The sequence below is a fragment of the Lissotriton helveticus genome, chromosome 3_1 (genome assembly GCF_964261635.1).
Source record: "Lissotriton helveticus chromosome 3_1, aLisHel1.1, whole genome shotgun sequence".
Classification (NCBI taxonomy): Eukaryota; Metazoa; Chordata; class Amphibia; order Caudata; family Salamandridae; genus Lissotriton; species Lissotriton helveticus.
This window is the reverse complement of record NC_136061.1, coordinates 313,991,864-314,008,090: the sequence shown is the minus strand read 5'-3', so window position 1 is coordinate 314,008,090 and position 16,227 is coordinate 313,991,864. Positions and strand designations below refer to the sequence as shown.

Sequence of the window (16,227 nt, the reverse complement as noted above, 5' to 3'; positions counted from 1 at the left end):
TAAGCCCTTTGTAGTAAGAACAAATTAACAAAGGTTCCACTTTTGTTTGTTCCTTCCTAGCTTTCACATAGTTCGCTGCTAGAAATGGGGGTCTCTCGTTGGCAGAAGTAAGTACCTTTGTCCAAATAGGGCCCCTTGCTTCTATTCAGGGTAAACGGGATACACACTTTAGATAAACCCTGCTCACCCCCTTGGTACCTTGGCGGCACAAGCAAACAGGCTTATCCCAAAGGCAATGTGTAAATTATTTGTCCCAACACTCACAGTAACATAGTGAAAATACCACAAATGGACACAACACCGGTTTAGAAAAATAAAACACCTTTATCTAAACTTAACAAGACCAAAACAACAAAAATCTAACATACATATGACTTTCAAAAGGTTTCAAGAACTTGTACCGTAGAAAACTATGGATGTGTGACTTTTACACAAAGTACCAGAAATTGCGTCAAAATTCACAGGCCCAAACAGCCGCAGATGAATAAGCGTCGAAAAAAAAGAGATGTGTCAGTTCCAGAGACCTTGGGGAGGCGATGCAACAGTTCTGCTGCACGCACGAGAAGTGATGTGTCGAATCCGGTCTGTAGGGAGAAGTGATGCGTCACTTCTTGGTGACGGTTCCGGTCCGCAGGTGATGAGTTAGGAAAACTTGTCGCACAGGTGCGATGTGTGGATATCTGGGATCCATCTGTAATCGATGTGGCGCTGCGGCGGTTTTCTTCAGCTGCAATCCCTTGATGTGTCGATTCTTGCAGCTGTGACAGTCGCTGCGTCGGTTTTCGTAGCAGCACAGCAATGCGTGGAAATTCTTCTTGCGCAGTGGAGATGAATCAGACAAACAGCCGCAAGAAGAGCGATGCATTGTTTTTGTAGTTCTTCAAGTTTCTTCTCTCTTCCAGCTTCCAAACAGCAGCAACAACGTCCAGAGGTCCAATACTGGCACAGGCACCCCCTGGCAGGTCAGAACTCACAGAAACAGAGTTCAGGGGAGCTGGGGGTGAAGTCTTTGTGTCCCGAGACTTCGGAAAAGGAGGCCAGTACACACAGGCCCTTGGAGATCTCCTTCAAGCAGGGGACACAACACACAGAAAAGTCCTTCTCCTTTCCTTGGCAGAAACAGCAACTGCAGGCCACCTCACACACCAAAGCGGCAGTACTTTTCCTCAGTCTCTCCAGCTCTTCTTTTTGACAAAGGGTCCTCTTGAATTCCAGGGATGATCTAAAAGTCTGGTGTCTGGGACCCTCTTTTTATACAGTAAATCTCTTTGTTCTCTCCTGGCCCAGGGCTCTGTGCCCAGTCCAAACTAGTTATGGGGGGCACTTTGCAAGTGCACAACCTCCATTGTCAGTGTGAGCCCTGTCTCCAGACACACCACAGGGGGTGGGGGGGGCGGAGCCTTCATTGTGGAAGGCAGGAACCACCCTATTCAGGTGCAGGTGCTACTCTTCCCACCACTCCAAATTCAGACCAGGCCTATTCAGCCTAGCGCTAACTCATCCAGACTCTCTAGAGCCACTGCACATCCCCAATCCTGTCACTCCAAAGCCAGATAGTAAATACACATCCTAGCAGAGGCACACTGGATGGGTAAGCCTTAATTTCATGGCCCATGCTAGGAAAACAGCAGCTACAGCCTGTCACAATTTAAAACTGGTAAGGAAAATTATCTCTTTCTTACCAGACACAGCTGGAAAAACCTTGGTGGTTGCCTTAGTTTTATCTTCCCTGGACTACTGCAACGGACTATTCGCAAATGCGCAGATTCGAGTGATTAACAAATTGCAAACCATTCAGAATGCGGCGGCCAGACTCCTTTCTGGAACATCTAGATTTAAATCTGTTTTAGACACAATAAGGAATTGTCACTGGCTGCCGATTCGTAATTGAATCAAGTTTAAGACTTTATGCATAGTTTATAAAGCACTACACAATCAAGGTCCGCGGTTTCTCAGGAATTAGTTAACCCCATACACGCCCTCCAGAAATCTTCGTTCTGCCACCTTGAATCAAGCTAGCGGTGCCACGGACAAAAACGGTTACCTGGGGTGACCGCCGATTTACGGTGTCGGCCCCTAAGCTGTGGAACACTTTACCACAGCCCATTAGTACTAGTCCCTCACTCCTGCTCTTTCGGAAGCGCTTAAAGACCTGGCTTTTTAACCAATAAAACTGTAGCGAAAACACTCCTTGAAGATCGTGGTTGGTTTAGCGCCGAGACGCCTATGGGATTTCGTTCGCGCTTAATAAATTTTAATAATAAATAAATAAGCAAGAAAATATCTACTTTCTAAAAGTGGCATTTTCAAACACAGAATGTAAAAATCACCCGCACTAAATGATGCATTTTAACAATCTGAGTTCAAGCATACTAAACTTTATTTTCCTGTCTGGTTCACAGGGGCAGTTATGCTTATAAGATGTTATAATCAAAACTCTCCATTCTATCCTATGGGAACAGATAGCCTTACAATAGTGAAAAACTAAATTGGCCGTATTTCACTATCAGGACATGCTACACACATCAGGGCGTGTCTTACTTTTCACATACACTGCACCCTGCCCACAGGGGTACCTTGGGCCTACCTGCATACCGTAGGGGTGACTAACATGTAAGAAAAGGGAAGGTTAGGGACTGGCAACACTTGCCAAGTCGACATGGCAGTTAAGAAACTGACCTCAGGCACTGTCGTGGCAGGCCTGAGTTACCTTTTCAGAGCTACTCATGTGGGTGGCACAATCAGTGCTGCAGGCCCACTAGTAGCATTTGATCAACAGGTTCTGGCACACTCAGTGCACTTTACTAGGGGCTTATCAGTAAATCAAATAGGCCAATCGTGGATAACCAATCATAATAACAATTTGCACAGAGAGCATTTGTACTTTAGCACTGATTAGCAGTGGTAAAGTGCCCAGAGTCCTAAAGCCAACAATAACAGGTCAGGAAGAAATAGGAGGAAGAAGCTAAAAGTTTGGGGATAACCCTGCAAAAAGGGCCATTTCCAACATTCGCCAAAAATTTACTGGCTTTATTATTACCACCATAAATTCTGGCATAGGACATGGGAGGTCCAATTACAGAAACTGAAATCAGAGGCGCACTCAAATAGCTGGCTGGGGTAAGACAACGGGCTCGGATGGGGTGCCAGACAAGTTTTACCAAACATATGCCTCTCTATTGGCACTATGACTAGCGGAAATGTACGCAGAAACATTTGCATGTAGGCAGTTGCCTTCTACTACCAGGGAGCCACTGAAAGTCTCCATACCCAAGCCTCACAGTGAGACAGAAGAGGTCCAGTCCTACCGTTCTTTGTCCATGCTTAATGTGAATAATAAAATTCTTATAAAGACGACACAACCACCTATGCCCACATCTGAGCTCTCTGGTGCATGCTGCTCAGAATGGATGTATTCCTCAGCGTAGTACCTTGGCCAATATTCGACCGTTATACCGAATACCGGGGGAGACTCAGTTGCACGCCTTTCCAGAGGCAGTGGTGCTTTCTTTTGATATCCGGAAGGCATGCTACAATGGGACTACGTAGGAGAGGTAATGAGCAGGACGGACTTGGGATAGAGCTGGTGCAGGTGTCTCACTTCTTAACGCCGCCACCAGCGCCTGTGTTCGCATTGGCCACTGTATCCATGAGCCATTCAGGGTGCACCGGGGCGTGAGATATCGCTATCTGCTCCACCCAATGGTTTTTGCACTGGCGGTTGAACCCTTTCCAGTGTGATGAGAGCTGAAGAACGTGGGAATTCCCCTTTGAGATAGTGAGCACATGTTCTCGCTATACGCTGATGACATGCTGTTATACCTGAGTAAGGACAACACAGGAATAACCTGGGAGATGGAGATACTGACGGAACTGGGGGAGGTTTCCAGGCTACGCACGAACTAGACCAAGACATGCACCTTCCCACTGGTGGAGACTTTTTAGGGAATGCCGGAAGAAGCCTGTGCAGCAGGGGCTCGTTGAGAACCATGAACGCTCCATTATCTAAGAGTCAGGATTTATCATGCAGATTCAGATATCAGAGCGGGCCTTGAGGACAGAAGTATTGGAGTGGTGAGGGCAGGGCAGATAGCGCTGTGCTTCGAGGACTGCAGAGTGTACCGAAAATGAATGTTAACGGACCTCTGCCAGGCGGTAGTGCATAGCTTTGCTGCAATAGAGTGTGTGTGAAAAGTGGTGACTTGAATATTAAAGAGTTGGGGAGAGAGGTGTGGCTGCCTCCACTCAGCAAGATTGCCAGAATGTGGGCTGTTAGCAGCATTGTCAGACCCGGTCTCGTGGCGTGGTCCTCCCTGACCCGTGCACCACACCAGTTCCCCGATTATCACGGCCTATCCCTCCATGATCCACACACACGACACTGGACTTCCCCGTCCTTCCCCCTCCATCTTCCCGGTACCGGACGCACCCAAACACTATAGGCCCCAAAGGCCCCCGGTGCCCATTCCCCTGCACCTAAGATGGCCCCCCCCGGTCCCAGCACGACCTCGGCCCTAGACGCTCCATACCCGGCTGGGGGGGTAGAGCGCTCCCGTGAGCGAGAGAGGGAGGAGTAGTTCAATCACACCTCCCACCTCCCCTCGAGAGATGGGTTTCGATCGCCCATCCGGCCTCCCTGAAGGCTGGCTCCAAGCCTGCTGCGTGCCTGCGATCACTCCAGACCCAACTTGAAAGGATGAAAGGGCCCGCGTGGGAGGAGCCCCCAACAAGCGGCCCCCAGGTGCTAAGACCTCTGCCTGCGAGGACTCCAGACATCAAAGAGGAACAGTCCTATATCAAGGGGTGCTCTGTGACGATCAAGTTAGTTTAATCCTGGAACTACGAGAGCCCTGCTGACATCGTCGCGGCTCCTACCCGGCAGAGAAGGACTTCTGCCCGAAACCATCTGAGCCCTGCTGACATCGTCGCGGCTCCTACCCGGCAGAGAAGGACTTCTGCCCGAAACCATCTGAGCCCTGCTGACATCGTCGCGGCTCCTACCCGGCAGAGAAGGACTTCTGCCCGAAACCACCTGAGCCCTGCTGACATCGTCGCGGCACCTACCCGGCAGAGAAGGACTTCTGCCCGGAACCATCTGAGCCCTGCAGATGTGGTCGCTGCTCCCTCGCAACCTTGAGAACACCTGAGCCCTGCTGATTCGATCGCGGCTCCCTTAAGACCGTAAGAACTGCCACATCCTTGCTTGAGCCCTGCGGACGTGGTCGCGGCTCAGAGACTATCCTGGTCCGGCTGGACCCAAGATCTACTCGTATCCCCCAGCTCGAGGATTGAGAGCTGTGCGCCAGATACGCACCTGCATCTATCTTGAACACTAAGACTGTCCCGCTACCCAAACCCCTACCGAGACTCTTTGAGCCCTTGCTCTACTTATACATAAGAATCCTGCAGATCATAAAGATCCATTTACTTGAGATATAAAGAATACGTTCTCCTGAAAACCTACAGTGTGGTGTCCCTTTGTCGAGTGGTGCTAGCTCAGCGCGTGCGATCCTAGATTCAAGATTTTCCCCCTGAAGGGTCTCCCGCCAGTGCTCGGCAGCGTTCCTAGGAGAGGTGGGTCACAGGGTGGTCAGGTACATATTCTGGCCTATCGCCCCTTCTAACATTGGTGGCAAGCGACGGGATCCGAGACCACAATTTAGAGATCGTACAGTGAGCGGCTGACACACTACCGAACAAAGATGGCAGAAGGAAACACCATGAGTCCCACTGAAACTGATGCGAGTACTACGTTCCGTGCGGAACAGCTGGAAGAGTACACACACAAAGAATTGAAGGAATTTTGCAAAGAACGGAAAATCGCTACCACAGGCCTAAACACGAAAGAAGATCTGCAAAAAGCCCTACAAGCCTGGGTGGAGTCTGGAGCACCCCGTCCCCAAACAGGAGGAGAAGCGGAGCAGCCGGACAAACCCGGACTCGTCCAAAGGGGAAGCAGCAGCACCCAGGTACGAAGCAAAGCACCAGATGGGGGCCTCTCCCCGGATGAGCTAGTGGTCAGAGAGAGAAGCCGCAATCACAAACTTGAAATGGCCAAACTAAAAATCGAGGGCGAACTAAAATTAGCAGAGAAGAAGCTAGCGGTAGAACAGCTACGAGTGCAAGGGGAGTTGGAGGAGAAGAAACTCCAAAGAGAACATGAAGGCAAGAGACTTCAGCTAGAGCATGAGCGCGGCTTGAAGGAGATCGAACTGTAGCCATGTAGCAAAAAGGCCGGCCCCCGGGGAACCGAGAGACCGTTCCCCCGGTAGAACCAAAAGTCCACATCCCCAAGGATGTGGTGAAAGAATACTATAAAACCGACAATATCCAGCAGTGGTTCAAGGCCTACGAAGTCGCCATGACCTCCCACCAAGTCCCACAAAAGGATTGGGGGGCTGGGTTGTGGGGTCGATTCCTGAGCGTGGGGAGAGACACCCTGCTCGACCTGCCGTCCTCAATGCAGACCTCCTACAGCCACATGAAAGAGGCCCTCCTAACGAGATACAGGCTCACCCCCGAAATGTATCGCCAGCGGTTCCGAGACTGCAAGAAGCTCCCTGGCACCACGTGGGTGGAGTATGTGAACTTTTACAGTCGAGCATTAGAAGGGTGGATCAAGGGCAGCAAAGTTACCACCTTTGAAGAACTAACCGACCTCATTGCATGGGAACACTTGTCCTCGAACTGTTTTGTGGAACTACGCCAGCATCTGCTTGACAGCAAGCTCGCAGATCCGAGGAAGCTGGCCGTCGAAGCAGATCGCTGGGTTAACACCCGAGTCCCCCGGGGCCCGTAGGAGACTACCCCCGAAACAGTCAGGGATCTCCCCGCCAGAGAGGGGGGGAAACCAAGGAAGACAGAGGGAATTCCAGTCAGGTCCCCAGCATAGTCCCCCCAGAAGCCAACCCCCGAACTTTCCAGCACCCCCGCCAGCCAGTTCCGGTCCCCCAGGTAGACACGGGCACCGAGTCACCATCACATGTTTCCGTTGCCAACAGCCCGGGCATTAGGCCAGTGACCCCCAGTGTCCCATGGCCCAGCGACCCACCACAACAGCTCCCCCAGCCCGACAGATGGCCAACGTAGCCCTAGGGGAGGAGATGGAGGACACCGAAGAGTGGGAACCTGCTGCCATGACCCTAATCTCCCTAGGAGACCGAGAAATGGTTCCCGGAGCCCCCCTACCCGCTAACACCAAAAAGTACCGGCAGCTAGTGACGGTTAATGGCCACCGAGTGGAGGCCCTTCGTGACACCGGGGCGAGCATCACAGGTGTCCTCAGTCACCTAATCAAAGAGGACCAAATCATCCCGAATGTCCTTTGCCCCATACTCTCCGCCGACAATACAGAGAGCTTGTGTAAAATGGCCTTGGTACCGTTCGAATGGGGGGGAGTGACAGGCAAGTTACGCATAGCTGTCCAAACCGCACAACCTGTGGGCTGTCTCCTGGGCAACGACCTAGAAAGTTCCCCGTGGGGACAAGTTGAGCGCAAAACCCACCTGAGCATGATGGGCCTACCCGAATGGGTGTGCGCCACCACGCGATCCATGTCTGCCCGACTGCCCCCCCTCGGGGAAGTCGAAGCCGAACCTCCCAGCCACACCCCCGTAGACGAAGACAGGGACGACCGAACCGAGCCCAACGGCCTCTCCCCAGTAGGAGAACCCGTCGCCGACGACGAAATCTTGCATCCCGATCCCGCCCAGATCACTGAGCTAGGTGATCTGCCCGAGTTGGCCCAATGGCATCACGAGGGGGGCCCCTCCCGAGAGGAGTTCTGCCGGGAGCAAGCCACCTGCCCTTCCCTGGTCGGACCCCGACGACAGGCCGAAGCCCAAGCTGCGGGCGACCAGTCCGGAACCCATTTAGTCTATAGGGAAGATGACCTCCTGTACAGCGAGCAGAAGTCTGCCGAGGTAGGGTCAGCCCGAGTGCTGGTGGTACCCCTACGCTTCCGAGACTTCCTCCTGGGCCTGGCCCACGACGTACCCCTGGCGGGACACTTGGGCCAGGACAAGACCTATCACTGCTTAGTGACGCACTTTTATTGGCCAAAGATGCGAGCGAACGTAGATGCCCACTGCAAGTCCTGTCCCACGTGCCAGGCTAGTGGGAAAAGTGGAGGAACGCGCGAGGCTCCCCTCCAGCCCTTCCCCGTCGTCAGTACCCCTTTCGAGCGGGTCGGGACCGACATTGTGGGGCCCTTAGACCCTAGAACCTCTCAAGGTCACCGATTCATCTTAGTCCTGGTGGATCATGCCACACGATACCCCGAGGCCATTCCCCTCCGCACAGTAACGGCCCCCGTGGTGGGCCGGGCGTTGATGGGGATCTTTTCACGAGTAGGTTTCCCCCGAGAGGTCGTGAGCAACCGCGGCACGAATTTCATCTCCAAATATATGATGTCCCTGTGGCAACAATGTGGAGTGTCCTACAAATTCACCACCCCGTACCATCCCAAAGGAAATGGCCTAGTAGAGCGGTTTAACCGGACTCTGAAGGGGATGATCATGGGTCTAGAAGAGCCCCTCCGGCGTAAGTGTGACGTCCTCCTCCCCTGCCTCCTGTTCGCCTACCGGGAAGTCCCCCAAAAATCCCTTGGGTTCAGCCCGTTTGAATTGCTCTACGGACATCCCGTCCGGGGGCCCCTCAGTCTGGTCAAGGAAGGGTGGGAGACGGCACCCCGAGAACCACCCCTAGGTGTGTTTAGATACATCCTAGCCCTCCGAAACCAGACTCGGAAGTTCCGAGCGCTGGCCGAGTCCAACCTCGAGGCGAGCCAGGAGGAGATGAAGCGCTGGTATGACCAGAATACCACTCTGGTCGAGTTTCAACCGGGTCAGCAGGTCTGGGTGATGTCCCCGGTCAAACCCTGCGCCCTCCAAGATAAATGGACCGGGCCTTTCAAAGTCTTGGAGCGGAAGAGCCAAGTGACATACTTGGTGGACGTCCAGTCCCCTCGGAACCCCCTTCTGGTCCTCCACGTGAACCGCCTCAAGTCTCACTTCGTGCGGACGGAGTTGTTTGCTCCTGGCCACAGATGACGGGGCCGAAGAGGAAAGGGAGCCTCTGCCTGACCTCCTGTGTGCCAAGGAGAAAGATGGCTCCGTAGAGGGAGTGAGCCTCTCTCCCTCCCTCACTCCCCAGCAACGTGAAGACTGCCGCCAACTCTTGGGGCAGTTCTCAGACTTATTTTCTTTGGTCCCCAAGGTCACCGACTGGTGTGTCCACGACGTGGACACCGGAGACAGCCCGCCGGTGCGACACAGAGCCTACCGCGTACCCGATCGAGTCCGGACCTGCATCCAGGCCGAAGTCTCAAAAATGCTCACCCTGGGGGTGGTCGAACCTTCCGACAGTCCCTGGGCCAGCCCGGTGGTACTGGTCCCAAACGCCGCTGCCCCTGGTGTCGCCCCCAAACTAAGGTTCTGTGTGGACTACCGGGGGCTCAACGCAGTCACCCGAGCAGACGCCCACCCTATTCCCCGCGCAGATGAGCTCATTGACCGCCTAGGGTCTGCTCACTACCTAAGTACCTACGACCTGACCTGCGGCTACTGGCAAATTGCGCTCACAGAGGGATCCAAGGAGCGGTCCGCCTTCTCCACCCCGGACGGGCACTATCGCTTCCGAGTGATGCCGTTCGGGATGAAAAATGCCCCGGCCACCTTTCAAAGACTAGTAAATCGAGTCCTGGCTTGTCTTGAAGAGTTCAGCCCTGCATATCTGGACGATATCGCGGTGTTCAGTTCACAATGGAGCGAGCACCTCCGCCACCTCCGGAGGGTGTTGCTGGCCCTGCGCCAGGCAGGCTTGACAGTGAAGGCTAGCAAGTGCCAGATTGGGCAGGGGTCAGTGGTCTACCTAGGGCACCAGGTCGGAAGCGGGCAGGTCGCCCCTCTCCAGCCTAAGATTGATGCCATCTTGGCCTGGGAACCACCCACCACACAAACCGAGGTCCGAGCCTTCCTGGGCCTCACCGGTTACTACCGGAGGTTCATAAAAAGTTATGGCAGCCTAGTGGGTCCCCTCACAGAATTAACCTCCAAGAAACAGCCCAAGAGAGTGCAGTGGACCCCCTCCTGCCAAGAGGCGTTCGACGCCTTAAAGACCGCCATGTGTACTGCCCCCATGCTTCAAGCCCCCGACTACTCAAAAGAGTTTGTAGTCCAAACCGATGCTTCCGAGCATGGCATTGGGGCTGTACTGTCACAGCTCAACGAGAAAGGCATAGATCAGCCCGTAGCATTCATTAGCAGAAGGTTACTGCCCCGAGAACAGAGATGGAGCACCATTGAACGAGAGGCGTTCGCCATAGCCTGGGCCCTCAAGAAACTACGACCCTACCGGTTCGGAACCCACTTCCGAGTGCAAACAGATCATCGACCCTTATGGTGGCTCATGCAGATGAGAGGAGAGAACCCCAAATTGCTGCGATGGTCAATCTCCCTCCAGGGGATGGACTTCACAGTAGAACATCGCCCTGGTACTGACCATTCCAACGCTGACGGCCTCTCCAGATTCTTCCGCCTCAGCGAAGAGAACCCCCAAGAGGATGGGTAGTTCTCCCCGACTTTCAGCTGTGGGGGGACACATGTTAGACCCGGCCTCGTGGCGTGGTCCTCCCTGACCCGTGCACCACACCAGGCCCCTGATTATCACGGCCTACCCGACCATTCCCTCCATGATCCACACACACGACACTGGACTTCCCCGTCCTTCCCCCTCCATCTTCCCGGTACCGGACGCACCCAAACCCTATAGGCCCCAAAGGCCCCTGGTGCCCATTCCCCTGCACCTACGATGGCCGCCCCCGGCCCCAGCACGACCTCTGACCTAGACGCGCCATACCCGGCTGGGGGGTAGAGCGCTCCCCGTGAGCGAGAGAGGGAGGAGTAGTTCGATCACACCTCCCACCTCCCCTCGAGAGATGGGTTTCGATCGCCCATCCGGCCTCCCGGAGGGCTGGCTCCAAGCCTGCTGCGTGTCTGGGATCCCTCCAGACCCAACTTGAAAGGATGAAAGGGCCCGCGTGGGAGGAGCCCCCAACAAGCGGCCCCAAGGTGCTAAGACCTCTGCCTGCGAGGACTCCGGACATCAAAGAGGAACAGTCCTATATCAAGGGGTGCTCTGGGACGATCAAGTTAGTTGAATCCTGGAACTACGAGAGCCCTGCTGACATCGTCGCTGCTCCTACCCGGCAGAGAAGGACTTCTGCCCGAAACCATCTGAGCCCTGCTGACATCGTCGCGGCTCCTACCCGGCAGAGAAGGACTTCTGCCCGAAACCATCTGAGCCCTGCTGACATCGTCGCGGCTCCTACCCGGCAGAGAAGGACTTCTGCCCGAAACCACCTGAGCCCTGCTGACATCATCGCGGCTCCTATGCGGCAGAGAAGGACTTCTGCCCGGAACCATCTGAGCCCTGCAGACGTGGTCACGCCTCCCTTAAGACCGTAAGAACTGCCACATCCTTGCTCGAGCCCTGCGGACGTGGTCGCGGCTCAAAGACTATCCTGGTCCGGCTGGACCCAAGATCTACTCGTATCCCCCAGCTCAAGGATTGAGAGCTGTGCACCGGATACACACCTGCATCTATCTTGAACACTAAGACTGTCCCGCTACCCAAACCCCTAACGAGACTCTTTGAGCCCTTGCTCTACTTATACATAAGAATCCCGCGGATCATAAAGATCCATTTACTTGAGATATAAAGAATACGTTCTCCTGAAAACCTACAGTGTGGTGTCCCTTTGTCGAGTGGTGCTAGCTCAGCGCGTGCGATCCTAGATTTGAGACTGTCCCCCTGAAGGGTCTCCCGCCAGTGCTTGGCAGCGTTCCTAGGAGAGGTGGGTCACAGGCTGGTCAGGTACATATTCTGGCCTCCCCTGGGATCGCCCCTTCTAACAAGCATGCAACATGTTATAGACCCCTAGGCTCACCCCATACACAGACACGACTCATAGTCCCTGGAATCCTGAAAAAGACACTATGTGGCCTATGACCCAGAAAAGCTTGGGATAGTTTACTGATATGGTTGTTTCATTTGCAGTAGCAACAGAGGAAATGTGAGTGGGACAATGATTTATAATAATGTTAAGAATTACTTTATACAACTATAAGCCTTGTTGTTGTGTAAGTTCTTTGTTGGAAAAAACAAACTCAATAAAATAGATTAAAAAAATATAAACACCCCCGTCTGGTTGACTTAATTGTTTTTAGACAGGAACCAAATTCACATCTGTGAGCACTGGGGAGTGAACTAAAATCAAAATGGATCTAATTTTGGCCCTATTCTCATTTTGAGTGAATTGCTAACTAAGAAATATATGATTCAGTCTATATTGGGAATGATGAGCAGTGGAATAAAAGGAGTATTTCTGTACACTAGGATTAAATAATTTACACAAATCAACTAATCCTCTTTGAGCAATGGTATAGTAACTATTATCACGTATAAATGCAACATGAGAGTGCCTATCCAAAAAATGAGTCAATAGATTGGTTACAGTCACCTCCCAGGATGAAATATTGAATAACAGTGTCTAATAACTTTTTTGTCACATTGGCCAAAAAGGATAGCCTGTATGTGTAGAACTCTGAACATTAAGACAGCAATTGGAATGTAATAACCAATAACTCAGCAGTAATCCATTTCCCCTCAACATCAAAGTCTTGGGATTTAACACTAATGTCTAAGTTTGTATAACATAAAGTAACTGTTCCATCTTTCTCAATTAAAGCTGGAAAAACAATGACCACCTACCTAACATATTTTGTAACATATGTGCTTCTACTTCTGTTACATGGGTATCTTCTAATAAGATCAAATCAGGTTTAAGCTTGGCAAGGTGAAATATGACTGTCTTGTAATGAGCTTCATGACCTTAATTATGGTATTCGTAAAACATTGACACAAGATACAGTCTATCTCTGACAAATGATGATTCATATATATCAAATAATGAAGATCGGACAAAATCGAAAGGAAGAAAAACCCAAAAAGAGGACTAATGATCATATCATAAGAAGAAAAGAAAGACAGCGAAAAAAGTACATAACGAGGACAGATGAAAAAAATAGACAGTATAAGCCAAATGCATGGCTACTGAAGAGCGTACCATCATGAGAGAGAAAGACATTGAGAGTCGAGAAAGCACATAACGAAGAAGACACATCCAAAGGGTAATACAAGCTAGATGTCGTGATAAAGTATACATCATAATACAGCAGATAAGACAACATTGCAATACCTGAAATGAGAGGCTACAGGATGTATGTGAACAATGCAATATCATCAAGCATATGACATAGCTGCCATTTTATGATTTTAGAGAGAGTCAGAACTAGAAGTAACCATAACCTTTCTTCCACAAAGACCAATAAACTTTTTTAGTGCTGTAAGATCATCATAATTAACACTTTTGTCATATAAGTAACAAGGATGAATTAAATTAAATCAACCATTCATGGCTCTGAGCACCAGTCATATACCTAAAGATGTAAACGTCCTTCGCTTGACAGTTTTTTCTTTGCTTTCGCAGCATTGATGACTTTGCAGCATCGGCTGGTGTAGGTAAGCGCGGTGAGTCGGGGGGAGTCAACAGGTGACAGAATAGGGAAAATTAAATAAATAAATCATATTCAGTTGTGTGTCGTCATCCCGTCCGCCAGGCCCCACCGCACTTACCCTCATCGGCCGCTGCTGTGACTTTGAACAATTCTGTGAATTCATGAAAGAAAATAATAAATCTTAGTTTAACAGAGGAAGTAAATGAACTATTCCTCTTATCAAGTCTCTGAGCCTTCTAATTGTTCAATGCTGTAGATTGGGAAAAATCTAATATTTTGGGACAATAATACGTAAACTATGAAATTGGCTCATTACCCTCACCCTCTTCAGGGAGGCTGCAAGTACTTTGAGTATGCATATCCCTATTCTACAAATCTGCATCTTTTTTTTAAAGACTGAACTTTCTTCTACAGCAGAACAATTCTATTAGTTGCATCTTTTAAGTCACTAACTCTTTGTTCCACTTCTGAGACTCTTTTGTCCATATATGACCAATTATCATCTAGTGCTTGGACCTTTTTAATACTTTCTGCAACATGTGGGTGAAGAGCCCAAATTTCCACGGAGAGAACCTCCAACGAAATTGAGGAAGTGTCTTTATTAGGAGAAGAAGGATCTTGCTTAAGCCTCTTGTCAGCAGCTCTAGAACTCGAAACTTTTAGCGTGGAAGCATACGGCGGGGGCAGAATGAAAATTATCATGTTTAGATGTAAGATTGTCTTCCATCATAGATGTACCACTCTCAAATGGCACCAGTTCATCAATATTATAATGCGGCAAGGAGCTTCTATTGGAAAGTCATTTTTCTAATGTTTCCTTTGTTGAAATGGAAAGGAACTTATTTTTTTTTCTATTTCAAATGGCATTTTAGTAATTTCTGCAAAGTCAAGATACAAAGATGTGGGAAATTTAAGAATTTTAGAAATATCAGTTATCCATGTTAAGCCTTGAGCAATTTGTCTTCCGAAGCATGAAGCAAAATGCCTGAAAATCCCAATACTCAAGTAATTTGTCAAATTTACATCACTGTGTCAAAACCAACTTATGGGGTTTCACAAAAATAAAACGAGGTCTGGGAAAACAAAAGTAAGCTTCTACGATAGAAGCTCCCAAGTTTACAATGGCCGATTATTCACAACTACATCATAGCAGGACCAGGGGGTTGAACTACAGTAATCATAGATACAATGGCTGCTGTGGCAGAGATTCAGAGCCGAGTGCCACAAGGTAAAAGAGCATGAAAAATATATTTTCTATAATTAGGAATGCCCTGTGCTCACGCCCCAGACCGCAGCTGCCACAGCCACACAACCGCTCCTTATAAAAATCACTACATCTGATGTATGGGGTGGAACAGCTCCAGCTCAACCCGAGCTCCCAAACTAGGCCGCCACCTAACTGTGCGTCATAGCCACTCAGTCCCCCCCAATCATCTTGAAAGTACTTGGTTTCCAAACGCATCATGTTTTATTTTGGAACTATGAACCTCTTTTTCTTTTGATCATGTGCCCCCCCCCCCCCCTCTAAGGAGTTACATGATTTTTTTTGAAAACGTAGTTTATTGGGTTTTATACATGTCTCATACATAATCACACCCTCTACCAATCAACAGATCAATCCAACCTCCGACTAGGTTTAATCCTCTGCTCCTTGTATGTCATACAATACAATTAAAGAAGTGTGATAGGAGTCAAACGTCAAGAAGCGAATTCCAATAAATCGTATATCCTCAACTCCCCCCCCCCCCCCTCCAACTGGTGTGGTATCCCCCCTCCCCCCTTTTTGTCACCGATGTGTACTATTCCATGGAGCTATTTCTACGTGTGGGAACAGGAGTCACTCTTCTTTCAAATTCTTGGTAAACCTGTCAAAGCTTGGGATCCCCTACCCCCATTGCAATCTCCGCTCAGTCTTCCTCTGCTTGATAATCTCGCAACGCTTGTACTAGTGTTTCCCATGCCGTCGCCGCTTCCAAGGCCCTATCATTATTCTGACACCTAGCCTCTTTGTATCGTAGTGTGCTCTCACCATTTGCCCACTTCACAAATTCAGCCCTCCATTTCTTGCTGCTAGGCCCCACCGTCGCCTTCCAACGCCTCGTTATTTACCGTTTCGCCAGTAGTAGACCCATATCTACAAACTTGCTTGTGATCTTATTTTTCGACGTGTGGGGGAACCGATGCAAGATACTAGTGGCTATATCAAAAGACAATTGTCGCTCTGTGATTGTGTTCAATACATCTCCCACCTCCTACCAGTAAGAAACCATCTCAGGGCAGGACCACAACATGTGCATCAAGTCTGCTCCTGTCCGTGCACATCGAGGGCACGCCGCCTCCTGTATCTGAAAATATTTCTGGATACTCCCTGGCGTCAAGTAGGCTCTATGAAGTATATACAAATGTACCAATTGGAATCTCTCATTCCTTGTGCTCTTCCAGGCTCTACGCATTATTTGTGTCCAGACTGGTGCAGGGATAGGTTTCCCTATGTCAGCCTCCCACTTCATTCTCAGCACCTCCAGGGGTGCCAATCCTTCATTAAGCATCCTAGAGTAGAGACATGTAACCGCCTTGTAAGTCCCAGCTGCCATCATGGTATATTGGCATGCCATGTTTGTCTTGGGCTCTGCCAGCCCCTCCCGCCAGT

The 16,227-nt window shown here is 50.4% G+C and overlaps 1 protein-coding gene across 2 annotated transcripts in view; it reads left to right on the top strand.

Moving 5' to 3' along the window:
* The window catches only part of VPS53 (VPS53 subunit of GARP complex), a 1,098,026-nt gene that overhangs the window by 641,048 nt on the left and 440,751 nt on the right, over nt 1-16,227 (top strand). The gene's annotated exons all lie outside the window — the stretch shown is intronic.